This window comes from Corvus brachyrhynchos, unplaced genomic scaffold (assembly GCF_000691975.1).
Source record: "Corvus brachyrhynchos isolate BGI_N302 unplaced genomic scaffold, ASM69197v1 scaffold103, whole genome shotgun sequence".
In the NCBI taxonomy this organism is placed as follows: Eukaryota; Metazoa; Chordata; class Aves; order Passeriformes; family Corvidae; genus Corvus; species Corvus brachyrhynchos.
Genome location: NW_008237436.1, coordinates 1456787 through 1472982, shown reverse-complemented (window position 1 = coordinate 1472982; position 16196 = coordinate 1456787). Strand labels below are relative to the sequence as shown.

Below are 16196 nucleotides of genomic sequence, written 5' to 3'. Positions count from 1 at the left end.
TTACAGAGGTGATTCTGATCACTGACCGTTTCATCTTTCCAGGACATTAAATTAATGATTGTGCTGTTTCCTTATCTAGCAGCTGAAACTTGTTGAAAAATCTTACTTTCCTGTTGTGGTAAGGTTTTCCCAGGAAACCTCAAACTTTTAATGATGACTTTGTTGAAATTTTCTACTCCCTGTATTACAGAGTTACATGCTGGTTAGCAGCTTTGCAATATGGTTTTATTCCAGGCAGTAACAGTAAAATAAACAGAAATTTACCAAAGAACTGAGTTAATAATCTATGACACTTCAATTTAAGATTGATCACTATTCCTGCAGTCTTACTCAAATGCCCTGCTTGGGAATTTTGGCCAGTACACTGCTACACAAATGGAATCATAATACTGCACTGAGTACTGTGCTTCTGAGCAGTCATCTTGAGGTTTTCTTGTGTGAAGAACACTCCACTAGCAGGACAGGTTTTTAGAGACAAGGTTTTCTCTATGACCTTATCACTGAGAGCAATATACAAGGCATCAGAAAACCTAGAGCATACTTTCTCTTTCTGTATATGTCTGCTGCAGCAGTGGAAAATCTATCTGATTTACTATGGGTCAGGTATCTCTGAATACCTTTGCTACACACAGACACTCAGGGGTTTTTTATCTATTTATCTGTTCTTAACATTGGCTATCCTGCAATTCTCAATACTGAATGCAGTCCTTATACATATAAATAAGGCACATGCTGTGGCACACTTACCAGCGTCCTGAGATGCTTCATCAAATTCAAGCTGGGCAGGCACATTCTTAATCAGGCAGAGAACAGCCATTGGCCTCTGCCCTTCTGTGCAGGTCAGGATGAGTCTTCCTGGCAGCAACCAGCCACTCTCAAAATTGCTGCTTCCCTTTTCTATCAGCTCAATTGCTTGGCATTCACTATTGTGGCAATAGGTTTTTTCTCATTCTGCAGAGACACTGAAGTTTCTACTTGTCATCTGTATTTTATGACTGATGAATACATGCTTCTTCCCTTAATAGATGCTGCTGCTGAAGGTTGTCAGTGAGACAGCAAAGGTAGCTTTAAGCAAGCTAGCCAGGGTGGGTCATAGCAAGGGTGTTTGGGCAGTGGAACAGGGAAGCAGACACCTCACCAAGCCTGACAGAGTTCAAGACATTTTTAGAGAATGCCCTCGGGCTCATGGTGTGATTTTTTGGGGTTGTCTTGTGCATAGCCAGGGGTTGGACTTCAATGATCCTTGTGGGTCCCTTCCAGCTCAGAATATTCACTGATTCTATTTCAAGTATGTCAAAGTCTCAGAAACATTAAACAAAATATTGTAACCATTTATAGGCATAATGGGAATAAAAAGCAGCCTTTATTGCCTAAACCACACCTAACAATAACAGTTCCAGCTGTCCTAAAATATCTTATTGCTAGCTCACAGTCTGGCAGATTTGTGGGACTTAAGTAGTCTGTAGAGAAGTCATCATGATGGGGGTGGGAAGGCATAGAAAGCATCTTAGTGGATGCACGGTATGTTGCTGTTGGATTGCTATTTGTTTTCAAGCAAACAGATGACTGGCAGGAAAAATATGAACTTATCCCTCTGCTCATTTCTGGTAGCTCTGTTGCTGCATTTTAGCTTACTTCAGGTTGTCTCCAGAGAGACTGCTGCCATCTTTAGTCTGTCCCTGTGGTGAAGTACTGGGTTCTGCTGTACAAGGTGGGCAGAACAAGAACGTGCCTGTGAGAGGCTGTAGCTCTGACCCTTGGCTAATAATGCCCCACACCCCCCTGCTATGGCTCTGGCAGCAGAGGAGGGTTCTACAGGGAACAGGCTTCAGTGATAGCCTCTGCCATGTCCAGAGCAATGCTGTATGATCTAAAAGCAACAAAAATGTGATGGACATGCCATGGCCCAGCTCCAGTATGGGGATTTTTCTGGGGCAATAAAGAAGGGATGTTTTAGTAAGACTGAAATGCATCGCGGTGTCTATTGTCTGCTTCAAAGGGAATAATTAGTATATGGATATCTGCTTTTCGGGGTTCACACAGGTGCAAATACAGAGAGAGAAGGTGAAGCACAGAATGAGTTAAAGGATCTTCTGGAAGCTTTGTATTAATTTGATACAGGCCCTGCAGAGACCCACAAGAAAGAATGTGTAACAAAGAGTTTAATATTTCTTATGCTGACTAAATCAAAGCCCTAGATAAAAAAAAGCAGAAAACTCGGTTTTCAGTATTCAAAGTCTTTCTACATGGTGCAGGAGGATGACAGGAGAGTGACAGGAGAGCAACAAAGACTTCAGGAGAAGTAGAGAATATTTGTGTTTAAAATATTTGTTCTAATTATAGCATGAAATAAGGAATGTGGGAGGCATTCACAGCTCCTGGTAGAAGCATTTGGGCAGAGAAGGAGAATTTTTTTCATTTTCAAAAGTCTGTGAAATGGTGACTTAAAACAGGAACTGGGGTGGGCAAGCACTGCTGGAGATTTAAGAAAAGAGCAGTTTATTGAAGGGCAGCTTTAAAATATGATCACCATCTTCAAGGTATACTGGAGTAAAGAACTCATCAAAAGAGAACAAATTACTTAACTCAAGCTTCCTGCTTTATTTTAAATGCAAAATTCGTTTTAAGGTAAAGTAACTGGTTAATGAAGCTGCCCCAGACTGCTGAGCACTCGCTATTAATTTTACTAATTGAGTATGCTCACAATTGTTATGTAATAGAGTAGGCATTACAGAGAAGGGGTCTTTTTCTAAAGTTTCTTGAGCACTATCATAGAATTTATCTTACAGAAATGGATTCTTTGGGGGTTATGGTATGCCCAGGGGCCACCAAGAAATTGTTAGCTGATAACAAACATTTACAAAATATCTTTCTGAATAATTTTGTTGCTTTTTAATGGGTTTAGCTTTGTTATTGAGGGGTGTTTGTTCCTTTCGGGTTCTCCATCGGTTTATTTTAGTAAGAATCCTCATGCAGTAACAGCTTACTTGTAGAAGGTAATATGGAATTCAGAGGTATGAGAATCTTTAAAAGAGAAGGTTTTTCATAGAAACCTTAAGAAAAAGTTTCTGGTTAGTTAAATTAGGATCTCTCTCAAAGTGAGCCTTTCACAGCATCGTCTCTTGGTAAGTAGCGACTTCTGAGTGTGTGGAAGGAAGGACTGAAGCGCGTGAGACAGAGCTTTGAAGGAAGAATTGGGGAAAACAGCCAGTGCAAATGCTGGTTACAGTTGTTATGACTCTCTCCATACTGCTCGTAATCAGCTTTCTTCATAAATATGTGCTCAGATTTATAGTCTTGGATCTTTCTATACTTCTTGAAAGTCAGTATGTGGCACAACCAAAGAAACCCAGAGTGTGGGAAAACAAAGTACTGGGAAATACTTGTTTCAAAAAAATAGTGACATCAGGGAAGACAGGTGCCATATAAAGACTCATTAATTCTGATATACTAGATTTCTGTGTGGCTAATTATCTGACATTGACTCAAAATGAATACATTTTTATATAATTTCTTCTGCAGTGTGATCAGGTTTAAAATTGAAATGTTTTTGTATTCCACCCTAGATGTCTGGGAATCTTTCCTTGCCGATATAAGGTTAGCTCCAAGAAGAAAAATGGTGCGTAAAATTCTACATGGAAAATTTTAATGCACAGAATCTAACCAAAGAAATATGCATTGCCTCCCCAGAAGAGTGTTTCTCTTCAGAGAACAGTCAGTATTTTTATAACATATAATCGACACCTTTTCCTGAATGTTTAGATTAGACAGACCCCCTGACAAAGGACTGATTTGCCTCTGCTGAAGCATATATTCACTATTAATAATGACAAAATCCTAGGAAAATGCTTCACCTTATTTGTTTAATTAACAGGCTTGATACAGTGCCATTTACAGACACTGAGATAGTTCATTCACATACATTTTGTGTTTCCTTTTGTTCTGGTTCTCCATGCTAAAGTAAAGAGAAGTTTTATTCACCTTGATGGTTTCCATCTTGCTTTTCTTTTTTTATGCTTCAACAGATCCACTAAGAAACTATGTGCTGTACAAGAACATTTTTCAGAGATGCTGAAAAATTTTTCAGGCCTGAATCCTTGGTAGCACTTAGATCTGTCAGAGCTCAGCATGAGTTAAGTACGTAGTGCTTTAGACAGTCTGGGTCTCAGCCCTTTGTGTGATAAAATTTTCCAGTGTTGTAGCAAATAGTAATAATCACTCACAAAAAAATTGATAGTGGTGGTAGAACAGAGAGAAAAGTAAACTAGTCAGTAGGCAGGCATTGGTCTTAGCTGTAATGGTAGCTACTTTTATGTGTTTTCATGCATATTTAATATAGTCCGTGGTGTGTGCTTGCTTTTCATCTATTTTTACAAAGGCATAAATGAAAATATTGTGAAGACAAGTATTTCTAGACCACTTTCACTTCTAAGTTTTTAAGTGCTGGCACAACACTTAAATATTTCAGAGAAATTTCAGTTTCTCCTCCAGACACTATCTTTCAGAAGAACAAATTCCAGCAGATGCAAACCTGGAACATCCATCTGGAAGATGTGTATATATTTTTTTCAGGTGTACAAACAAAGAAATGCTCAGCTTAACAAATTCTGTGAAATTAAATTTATCCTCTCTGAATGCTCAAGAAGTATCTCATGATTCTGTGAAACTGTAATGTTGAAAAGCTTTTCATACCTGGAGTTAATTAAAGGAACCTAGGTATGAAGTTACAGAAGCCAATACTCTACAGATATTTCTTATAATATTTTCAACTATACCCCATTTATGTCATGATTTCAGTTTGCTGTGAATACAAAAACTAAGTCAAAATGGTGAAAAAAAGAAGCTAAGAACTTGTGTATAATTTTTAGATATGCACAGTTGAAACGTATTAAATGTGTGTACCTGTAATGTCCTTATGTAAAGCTTGTGTTTTCTCTATGTCCTTTCCTCTCAAACAGTGTTTGAATGTCCCAAGCACCCTTTGTTCTCCAGACATATCATCATCAACATCATCATCATTATCATCATAATCAGTTAATGACAATATACAAAGATATTTTGATCTAGCTTTGATTGGATGTCTCCAGTTAACTGGAAATTAGCAAATGTAATGTCCATCTACAAGAATGTTGCTGTCATGGAACCCGAAGTCTTGTAGAGTAAGGACAAGTCCCCAAGACTTCCTGTGATTTTATTGTTTTCAAGAAATGTAATGAGAATAGCTCAATAGCAAGACAATATTTTTTACTGCATGACATCTATTTACATTTAACATCTAGAGTTGAGCTGCTTGATCAACATCTCTTTACTAATCCAAATTATTCAACTCTCTGCTTGCTGAAAATTGTTTCTTTTCACTCCATACAAACAGGAACTGGGGTTTGTGGGATGGTGCATAACCTATACCAAATTGCAGAGAGATTATGTAAAAGCTTATTCTTTCACTGCAGATTGTATGTGCTATAACATCTCTTTTCCCTATGCAGACATACTACTTTAAAGTTGTGGTTGGTTTGAAACTCCTGCAGAGGGCTTACCTAAGTATAAATAGGATGAAGAAAAATCTCCCTGAGGGCACATTTTCAGCATGATAGTAGAAGTAATCATTTTGATCCTGTTAACATCTAACAGGATTGTTTATAAAACCATTCCCCTATCTACCGCTTGCTTTAAAAGTGCCTAGAGGGCTGCCCTTAAATATCATGAGACTTAATCCTACTCCCAGACAAAAGAAGCAGGACCTTAGCCGTAGTGTGAAAGCAGAACTGAGTGTAGCTCATGGAGGTGAGCGAACTGCAGGCATGGGGAAATATTTGGCTGCATTTTAAAAATAAAACTAAATGTGTAAATCCTTAATATTGCTATCACCTGAACTCACATGGTGCACTGATAAGGAGAGTGGGGTTTCATCAGGACTAAGCTCAGAGACAGATTTTAGTTTAGGATTAGTAAATACATTTTTTCTACCATGTCTATGTACTAAGAGTAGGATATAGCCACCAAGCTAAGGTGTCACAGCTGAGTGCCCTTGATAGCATTCATTTCAGAGCTTACTGAACTGTGCCTTCATATTACTCTTCCCCTGTTTCTCCTCAATTTTGTTTGCTTGTATTTTCTGAATTCTTTTGCAAATTTACACACAATAGCCCAAGATAAAATTTCAGCCCATAGATGTTTAGACAGCTTTGAAACACAGTAAAATAGACTCATTTGCCCTCTTCTGTTGCATACTACATCAGTATATTGCATTTAATCTTTCAAAGTAATTATTTTGGAGAGCAGATTTTAGGATGCTTTTTTATCTGGTGCGGTGGGTTGACCCTGTCTGGATGGCAGGTGCCCAGCAAAGTCACTGAACCACTTCTCTTCAGATGTACAGAACAGAGAAATTATAAAAAAAGGCTCATGGGTCAAGATAAGGGGAGGGAGAGATCACTCATAGATTACTTTCACAGGAAAAACAAAACTGACTTGGGGAAATAAGTTTAATTTATTGCCCATCAGATTAGAGTAGGGTAACAAGAAATAACATAAAATTTAAAGAAAACTTCCCCACCACCCGTTCCTTCTTCCTGGGCTCAGCTCTGCTCCTGGATTCTCTACCTCCTCCCTGCAAGTGACTCAGGAGAACCAGGAATGGGTACTGCAGCCAGTTCTTCACACAGTGTCTTTGCAGCTCCTTCCTCCTCAGGGCAAGACTCCCCACACTCTTCCCCTGCTCTAGGGTCTGGTCCCTCCCATGGAAAATCCTTCTCATGGGCTGTAGTTTATTGTGAACTGCTCCAGCTTGGATTCCCCATGGAGTCACAAGTCCTGCCAGCAAACCTGCTCCAGTAAGAGTTTCCTATGGGGTCACAGCTTCATTCAGGCATCCTCACACTCCAGTGTGGGGTCCCTACCACAGGCTGCAGATAGGTGTCTGTTCCACCATGGACCTCCAAGGTGGTACCCGTATCCTCATTGCTTTTGACTACAGCTGCCCTCCTAATTATACAACATTTTGGAAAAGTGCACAGTGTTTCTGACATTCATTCTGTAACTGTTCTTTGAATGCGTCACATGAGGTTTTGTCATTCTTGACTCCCTACTGTTAGAAAGCATTAACAGCTGCTAGGCACCTTCAAAGCTGATCTAATATAAATTTGTCTTCCTTTGATAAGCTCAAGGATTTTGTGAGTTCCTTGGTTTGTATAGGAAGAACCTTTTTCCAACTTGTCACTCAAGGCTATATGATGTGAGGAAAGATTCTATAACTCTTATGCTGAATTTTAGTGATTTACATGCAACTACTCTTGTGAGTAGTCCCAAATAGTTCAACAGATGTATATGTTTGAGTAAATGGTGTAAGGATTAAATAATCTAGATGAAAATAACTCTTCTTACATACGTATGTTTGAAAGTTATCTAATAATAATATCATATTCTCTGAAAAATTTATATTCAGCTTTTACTCTCATTTTAAAAATTCAACTCTGAAAGCTTACGAAGTATTTTTCATTTCATTCTGAGATTAGCTGGTTGCCCTTTAAATCATGACCTAAATCTTTCCTCCATATCTCAAGATCATGTCCCCACTGGCTGTTCTGCGATGGGAGCTCCTTACGTGTGAGAGCAAATTCTTCCTCCAGCTCCACCTAGAGGTATGAGTTCAGGCTACCCAACGCTGCTCAGAATTGAGACCACACATAAGTTAAGTCGCTAATTCTTTTGGTTCAGTGGCAAACACCTTCTTCAAGACATTTTAAAAATAAGGTGATGAAAGCAACAAAATCTGTTGCTCACAAATTTAGATCACTTGGAGCATTCACAAGCACCCAGAATCCCGTTCAAAGCTTCAAGACACTTTCCTTTCTAATACACATAGTCCTTAAGAAATACTGACATCTGCTGTCAATATGGGACTGGAAACAGCCTGGTAGGATGTTTTGTCTAGCTTACTAAATTCTGCACCTAAGATGACCCCAAGTTTCTCTGTGCTTCAGAGTATATTATTTCTCCTAAAATAAAACATGCTGGCTGTTAGTAGAAGTGAGTATAACTTGGGGAATAATTTGAAAACAATATGGAACCATTTCCTTTGTTGTCATTGTCCTAGGACTACCTGAGAACTGGCAATAACCAGATGGAATTTTGTGTTGATTTCTAATTAATAGCCATTTTTAGAGATTTTTACACTCTTTTAAGTGTAAAAATCTCTAAAAAGATATTTTACACTTTTTTTTTACGCTCTTTTAAGTATTCACCCAATCACATCAATAATAGAAGTTATCACTAATAAAGAAGAGAATCAACATGCAGATTTCTCTAGGTTTTTGTAAGTTAAAATAAATGAATGGATGAATGGATAAACATAAAAGAAATAAAGACAATAAGTAAAATAAAAGTTCAGGATATTGTCAGGGCTCCATTTTGAAAGCCTCCATTTCTGTTGATCAAAAATCTGTACTTTAAATTACATACATACAAGTAAGACTCTTCTGTGTAGTGTCACTGTTCTTATTTGCTCACTAAGCTTTACGTGGGATTTAGTTTTGGGCAGTTAGGTTAAGCATCTAGCCAAAGGTCTTCTGAGATTTCCTGACAATTGAGTAAGATAGACTGCTTCAGCAAGCAGCTCAAGATGTCTATGAAAGGGTCGAAAATCTCTTGCTGGATATGGCCAGGGTTTTCTCATTTTCTCACTGCTGTGATGCCTAAAATTAAGTGAAATGAGTTTTGAATGAAAACTGTCACTGTGGCTTCGCAGTCTGAACAGGTAACACTATCCAGAGATTGGAATGGGCTTGCTCTTTAGGTCTTGGTGGCTGAGTGTGTCATAAAGAGAAATAATTATGTTTGGTTACTGGGTTGCTTACCATCAAGATATTATATATAGCTTGCACTAAAAAATATTAATGAAAATATTTATTTCTCTAAACAACAAATATTTCCAAGTTATTTGTCAACTGTTCACACACTCCTTATTACATGCCTTGTTTCACGTGTCCTAAGTGAAACATATTTCACTCTAGAAGACAATCACATAAGAGCAGATTAGGGTGCATTGGCAGTAGGAAGGCCACTAATTCCTCTTATATTACAAATATTCAAAATAACTCTGTGAAGGTCATAGAAAGGCAGCACAGATTTCAAATACATATGTGATAGTTATTTGGGTGTTTTAAGGATCATGAAGTTATGAACATCTATCTGATTTGGTTCCATTTTTCCTACTGTTTAAAATATTCCATACCTCATTAATTTGTCAAGGCTCTTAGTTATAAGAAGTCCAGGTTCATCCTATGCTAAAAAAAAAAAAGCAAGAATAATGCAAGCTTTGAAGGTTTGAAGGTACAGAAGGTACGGAACAAAAATATACAGTCACTGGGTTTTATTAATCCCTCAATTCATTCTTCAACCAATAATTACAATAAATCTTCTTTTAAATTTTATTTAAATTTTAGTTTATGTTACATTATTTTTCTTGACAGAAGGACTAACTATACTGAAAAATAAGTAAATCAATAAATCAGAGGTGATTGAAACATTTTTAACATGTAGAGTGGAGTAAAAAAAAGTCACACATTCATTTTTAGTTTAAAAAGCCATCTTGTGATCTACCTTGATTATTCATGAAATATCATAAAATATTCTCTCTCAAATGAAATTTTGATTGGTGATGGCAATGGAAAGTTTCTGATGTTCTGTGTCTCCCATTCTCTGCTTTTTGCATGCCCCTGTGTGCAGAGTTCAGTTGACCCATTAGGTTCCAGCTGAAGACAAAGGTGTCCATGTGTGCTCCCAGGTGAGGAGGCCAAACACATCTTGGGCTGCATCCAAAGCAGGGTGGGCAGCAGGTCAAGGGAAAGGATTCTGCCCCTCTGCTCTGCTCTGATGGCACCACGCCCTCAGTACTGTGCCCACATATGGGTTTCCCAGTACATGAAAGACGTGGACCTGTTGGAGTGGGTCCAGAGGAGGGACACACAAGTATGCAGAAGGCTGAAACACCTCTCCTATGAGGAAAAGTTGGGAGAGTTGGGGTTTTTTAACTGGCACAAATGAAGGCTCTGGGGTACCATACTGCAGCCTTCCAGTACCTGAAGGGAGCCTGTAAGAAAGGTATGAACAAACTCTTTAGAAGGCCTGCAACTGACAGGACAAAGAGCAAAAATAAACTGGAAGAGGGTAGTTTTAGATTGGACATAAGGAAGAAATTTTTACAGTGAGGATAGTGTGACACAGAAACAGGTTGCCTGGAGAAGCTGTGGATGACCCATACCTGAAAATGTTAAGTGTTAAAAGTGAGGTTGGATGGTGCTTTGGTGCAACCTGGTCTAGTGAAAGATGTCTGTATGCATGGCAGGGGGTTGGGCTAGATCATCCTTAAAGGTCCCTTACAACACAAATCATTTCATGGTTCTGTGGATATCCTAATGTGAAAATGAAGGAAAAAGGGACTGGGGAGATAATTTTGTCATTGTGAAAAGAGCCACAATGTTACCAGGAGTGGTGGGCAGAACTCTACACAGCTGTAGAATATTTGGCATTTCCTTAGTGAAGAAAGGTGATAATGTCCCATAAGAGACTTGTTTCATTGTCTCAAATGTTTTCCATTAGATTTTTCTCCATTCCTTGTGAAGCCTTTATTTTCTATGATGCAGACAGCTAGAGTAATTCAATAACACATATATTCATTTTCTCAATTATGCATCTCAGATGCTGAGATAAAGAAATGGCCAGCAACATCAAAGACAAGTATTGAAAGGATGAAAATGGGAGAACAACCTCTTTTTTGTAGGCTGAGGGAAAATATGATAGAAGTGAGGAAAAGGATCATAAATATGTGGGAGTGCAGTAACAGTTGCATATGGCTGAAAAGAGTGGACTGACAAGAAAGTGAAGAAACAGAATTATACTAAGAGCACTGCAGGGGAAAAGAAGATTGCTATTAGGGAATAGAGGAGTGAAGGCATAGAGCATTTGTGGAAGAACAGGAAGAAGTAGATTGATGTTTATATAGAAACACTGATGATAAAAGAGGAAAATACAGGTTGGAAATGGGTGGTTGTCACAGCTAGACTATCTACAGGTCTTCTGTGGTTGCACCTCCAGTAGTAAATTAAACAGTGTCTGGAAATTTTCTGGGGTGCTAGCAATACTACTATATACTTTAGAATTATTTGAATGATCCTTGAAACGACTTTCATGCATTTCCAAGTCCAGTAGGTTATCATACATTAAGCATGGTTCCCAGTAGGCTGTCCTCATGCACACACCCTGGAGATAAAAGTATTTCATCAAGTCTGTATGAAGTGCTTTATTCCAGGCTGTGGTCCTGAGCACATTTCTTTTACCTGTATAGATATAACCAATCCATCTTGTTCTGAAGAGTAGTTGTGGCTAAAAGTCATTGTTTTTCTTCCAAAACCCTGAAACATTTAGAGTTAGTCACAGGTAGACACATAAGAAAGGGTCCAGGAGAGAAGTTCCCTGAGAAAAACCCAAATAGTCACGGCATATACACAGCAATCTGCTTTGCCAAATGACGTAAAAAAAATTGCAGTTTCCCAAATGTCAGAGGGAAAGGATGCAACTGCTCTGGGGTAAAGGCTGTGCTGCTGTTTAGGCAGTTGGACTAGATGACTCCTGTAGGTCCCTTCCAAGTGAACCATTCTATTGCAATGGACACTGAAGAGGCAGCCCTAGAGTCATGCAAAGTTTTTTTTCCACCTAAAGCAAATAAAATGTGGTTATTTTCCCGTCTTATCATTCCAGAACTTAATTTCTTTCAAACCCTTCAATTTTATGGCTGTGGGTAGTGTCACATGCTGTGTGTACACTTACAAGGACCCTAGGAATAGAAGAATGTGCAAGAAACCACTTTTTGCTTTATTCTTTTCTACATAACTTCACCTGCAGTTTTCAGCAGCTCTTTCACATAGGCATAAAGGAAGGCTGAGTCAAAGAATTAAATGCATTTTATTCTTCACAGCATGTAAAGCATGTGATTAGAAAGGAAAGGGCCTATTTGAGGTCACAGATTGCAGAGGAAAACAGCATTTACTCTCAGCCCACAAAAGGTCTAGATTTTGATTGACTTAATTTGAACCCCTAAGGTTCTGGGGGAGACGGAGAGTTCAGTTTCCTTTGTTTTGTTTTGGGGGTTTTTAAAGAGCTAGTTCCCAGAGAGTCATTTTGAATATTACAAAGAAGAAGTTTAAAAGCCTTTTTCAAATACCCTCTTTGCTCCACAATAAAAATATCTGAGCATTCAAAGCTCAATTAGCTCTACACTTTAAAAGTATTTTCTAAAAGTACAATTTACAAGAGCTAAAGAAGCACTCTTTTCCTCTTTTTACAGCAGGATTATCCTATTCACTTCAAGGAATTTACAGACTAGGTATGTAGAAATACGTATGACAGGAGAATTTTAATTTAGCTGTTTACCCTAGATTACAAAATCCTGTGTTGCAAAGACTCCTAGATCTCTCCATTTCCATAAGACAAGATAAGTAGGCACATCCTTAAAATGTTCCATAGTGCTCAAAAAATTAAGCAAGGATCCCCATATACTTAGAATCATAAAAATGTTTAGGCTGCAAAAGACCTTCTAGATCATCTAATGCAACCATTAACCCAGAACTGCCAAGTCCACCACTAAACCATGTCCTTCAGTGCCACATCTACATGTCTTTTAAATACCTCCAAGGATGGTGACTCTACCACTTCCCCGGGCAGCCTGTTCCAATGCTTGAAAACCCTCTCCATGAAGAAACTTTTCCTGATAAAGTCTAAACCAGCCTTGTTGAAACTTGAGGCCATTTCTGCATGTCCTAGCACTTGATACTTGGGAGAAGAGACAAACACCCACGTTGCTACAACCTCCTTTCAAGTAATTGTAGAAAGAAATAAGGTCTCCTGTGCAATTCCTTTTCTTCAGACTAAATGCTCCCAGCTCACTCAGCCACTCCTCATAAGACTTGTGCTCCAGACCTTTCACCAGCTCCATTGCCCTTCTCTGGACTTACTCCAGCGCTACATGTCCTTCTTGTAGTGAGGGGTCCAGAACTGAGCACAGGATTCGAGATGTGGCCTCACCAGTGCCAAGCATGGGGGACAATCACTGCTCTGGTCCTGCTGGCCACACTATTGCTGATACAGGCCAGGATACCACTGGCCTTCTTGTCCACCTGGGCATACACTGGCTCATGTTCAGTCAACTGTTGACCCACAGCTCTGAGTCCTCTTCTGCTGGGCAGCTTTCCGGTGCCTCTTCAGCCAACCTGTAGCACTGCATGGGGTCGTTATGACCAATAAACTTGTTACCTTGTATGTGCAATATTAAATGCATCAACCCAGAACTTTTAACACTGTAAATGTTGGACAAGGCTGGTAGAGAGCAAGTGAAGCAAAAACAACTTTGCTCACAAACCTCAAGACTTTTCAGTCATCTTCTCCCTAAAGGTCGTATTTCCCATTATTCAGCAATGTAGGTTCTAAGGACACCTATTCAATTTATCAGTTAAATTAACTTATTTAGGCAGTATAATGATCAGTAAATGCTGAAAGTTTGCAAACCAGATGATATTATGCACTGGAGCATAGCCCACCCTCAGGATCTCACTTCCTTTTAATACACAATCACCCTGCACAAACAGCACCACACTGCCTTCCACAGTTTTGCTGGTTTATTCCTCCAGTCACTGAAACCTCTCTGCAGGCTCAATGGTTAGCTTACAAATTGGGGTTACATGGTCAGATTGTGCATATTCCCTCTTCTCCCCTCAAGATCTCCATAACCACCCTTGGAGCTCTAGTCTGCTGGATTCAGACATACACCCCACAAGGTGAGACACACTTCATAGCAAATGTTTCTATTCAATCTGTGAGAATCATGATAAGGTCTGTACTGTGATGCCCTTTACTATTTATTTATTATACTCCCAAAATATGTTAAATTTTGTAATGAAAGAGAGGAGGAGAGGTCTCTTGAAAACATAATTTTAGAAAAGAAGCAAAAAAACCAACCTAGGAGATAGAATTGTTGTATCTTTTTTAGTGCACCACTGGAAGTTTTCTCTTTGAAATAAAGTCCATTTATCTGAATCTGAGGAATAGACATTTTAGGTATATTTCTCTTGTTTTGAACTATTGCATTAATGAAAATCATATTCTGTTGTTCATGCATTCTAGTTTCTGGAACAGCTAAGGACATATTGCAATAAAAGATTTCATGCTACATACTTCTCAACAGGTGTCAGCAGGGCAGTTTACAAAGTAAGGAAAGCATAAACAGGGCAAGGGCTTTTATGCCATGACTAAATGAATTTCTAGACAAAGTGTTTTAAAAGCATGAGGGCAGCTGAGTGCTGAGTAAATTTGCATTTGAAAATGTACCCATTTATTCTCTTCCTTCAGTTCTTCAGATACAATGAGTCAGGCCAAATGCTGACGTAAATTAAATCCAGGCTACTCAATTCAGAACATCCCACAGGTGATGGCTGTGTTAAGCCAACAGGGCTGGGAAATTAATTAGAAGCTGGATCCAGCAACTATTTAGTCATAATTTCTCCAGGAAAATAGTGGATTGGAGGGCTCAAAATAGCATGGTCAGATGCTGTCTTCTGGATCAAGCAGTGTGATTTTTGCCTATTCCAACTGCTCCTTATTTATCACCTTTTGGAGATATCCTGTTCTGTAGCTTTTCTGATCTCAAGGGCTGCATGGAAGTGGTTTCTAATGTGCGCCAGGCATGCTCAAAACAGGAAAGGGAACACTGAAATGGCACTGAAGCCAAGGGTTTGTTTTCCCTCCCTAGGTCTGCTCGGTAACTTCACACATTTTTTAAAATGCATGTGTATATATATATTTGTATATAGTGAATAGTTTTCAACTGTGCAAGGGAACAAAATGATGAGGGCACTCCTGAGGTAGTTTGCAATCATGACCTTAAAAATACAACTTTCTCATACATGTGTTCTCATTTGAAAAGTAGTGAGAAGGGATTAAGAAAAAAACACCCATCAAATGGGTATCTCAACATGATTATTATCATTGACAGGACAAGCTGTTTGACACTGAAGCACACCAAAATGATGACTTGTTTTCATTTTAAAATCTTCCTTTTGGGAAAGAAAGATTAAAAAAATCATTTCATTCACTTGAAAGAAATTTTCCTTTTTTTTTAATTTTAAATCACAAAAGTGTAATCGTAACTATACATACTGAAAACAAAAAGAGTGATTTAGGGAAACTTCTTTAGCACTGGAAATGCACCATCACTTGTACGTAATGTTGGTAATTAAAAAAGATTCTTTTGAAGAATCTGGAGTGCAGAAGATTGTCTAGTGATGCCCTAGAGTCAGAATATTATTAATGTATTTTACTGAAAATCAATTTTCACTATATTGTGTCCCTATTGCTTTAAAATACAGACATTAGTGCTGGTGTAAAAGAGTATGGAAATTGTGGTGATACAGACATGCTTTCTCTTAAAAAGAAAGATTATTCTTATTTGTAGTGCAAAATGCCCTATTTAGTAGGCACCAGTTATTGGGTTAATTGGAACAGTGTAGTGAGAGAGAAACATTAAATTTCCTTACCAAAGGAATCATTAATAGACCTTGTACATAATTTTTTGTATAAATGCAATATTCTTGTATCTTTTGGGGTAGAAGGAGGAGAAAGAAAAGAAAGATTACCACATTTCTAAGAGAATTTTAAATCGTAAACTTTTAAGATATCTACTAATGATCTGACTAATAGGAAACAATATCTGTTATAATAACTTGCCCATACATTAACAAATAGACATAGCATAATTATTTCAATTTTAGAACGAAGCTTGAAAGGGTATTTGGGTTTTAAACTAACATTTCATTTAGAGAAAAATGCTATTTTTTCAAATTACACTACTCAAAAGTAATTTCAGGACTCACACAATCACAGACCTAAGCAGTCATTGCAGCTAACATTTATATGAATTGCCAATAACTCACTGAAAGGGAGTGAGCAACACCTTCACTGAGCATCCTGTGCAACTCCTAGGGTAGGGAAGACTTTCAATTAACTTTACAGCTCTGCAGCTTGGGGGAAAAACCCACTTAAATCCTTTTTTCATAATGGCCTACTGTAATGCAGAAGCCAGAATAGAAAAGGAATGATAGAAACATTTTCCACATGCTTGGGTTAGAATGTCTTAGTTTTGTTTCCAT

The 16196-nt window shown here is 38.3% G+C and overlaps 2 long non-coding RNA genes across 2 annotated transcripts in view; one reads left to right on the top strand and one right to left on the bottom strand.

The window, feature by feature from the left end:
• LOC108445989 overlaps positions 1 to 966 on the bottom strand; it is a 45982-nt gene extending 45016 nt beyond the window's left edge. Inside the window, exon 1 of the long non-coding RNA XR_001861085.1 lies at positions 748 to 966. This is a non-coding gene — a long non-coding RNA (uncharacterized LOC108445989). The remainder of the gene's footprint in view (positions 1 to 747) is intronic.
• Positions 967 to 2973: 2007 nt separating this feature from the next.
• Positions 2974 to 16196, top strand: part of LOC108445988 — a 61683-nt gene continuing 48460 nt past the window's right edge. Inside the window, exons 1-2 of the long non-coding RNA XR_001861084.1 lie at positions 2974 to 3125; positions 3567 to 3619. This is a non-coding gene — a long non-coding RNA (uncharacterized LOC108445988). The remainder of the gene's footprint in view (positions 3126 to 3566; positions 3620 to 16196) is intronic.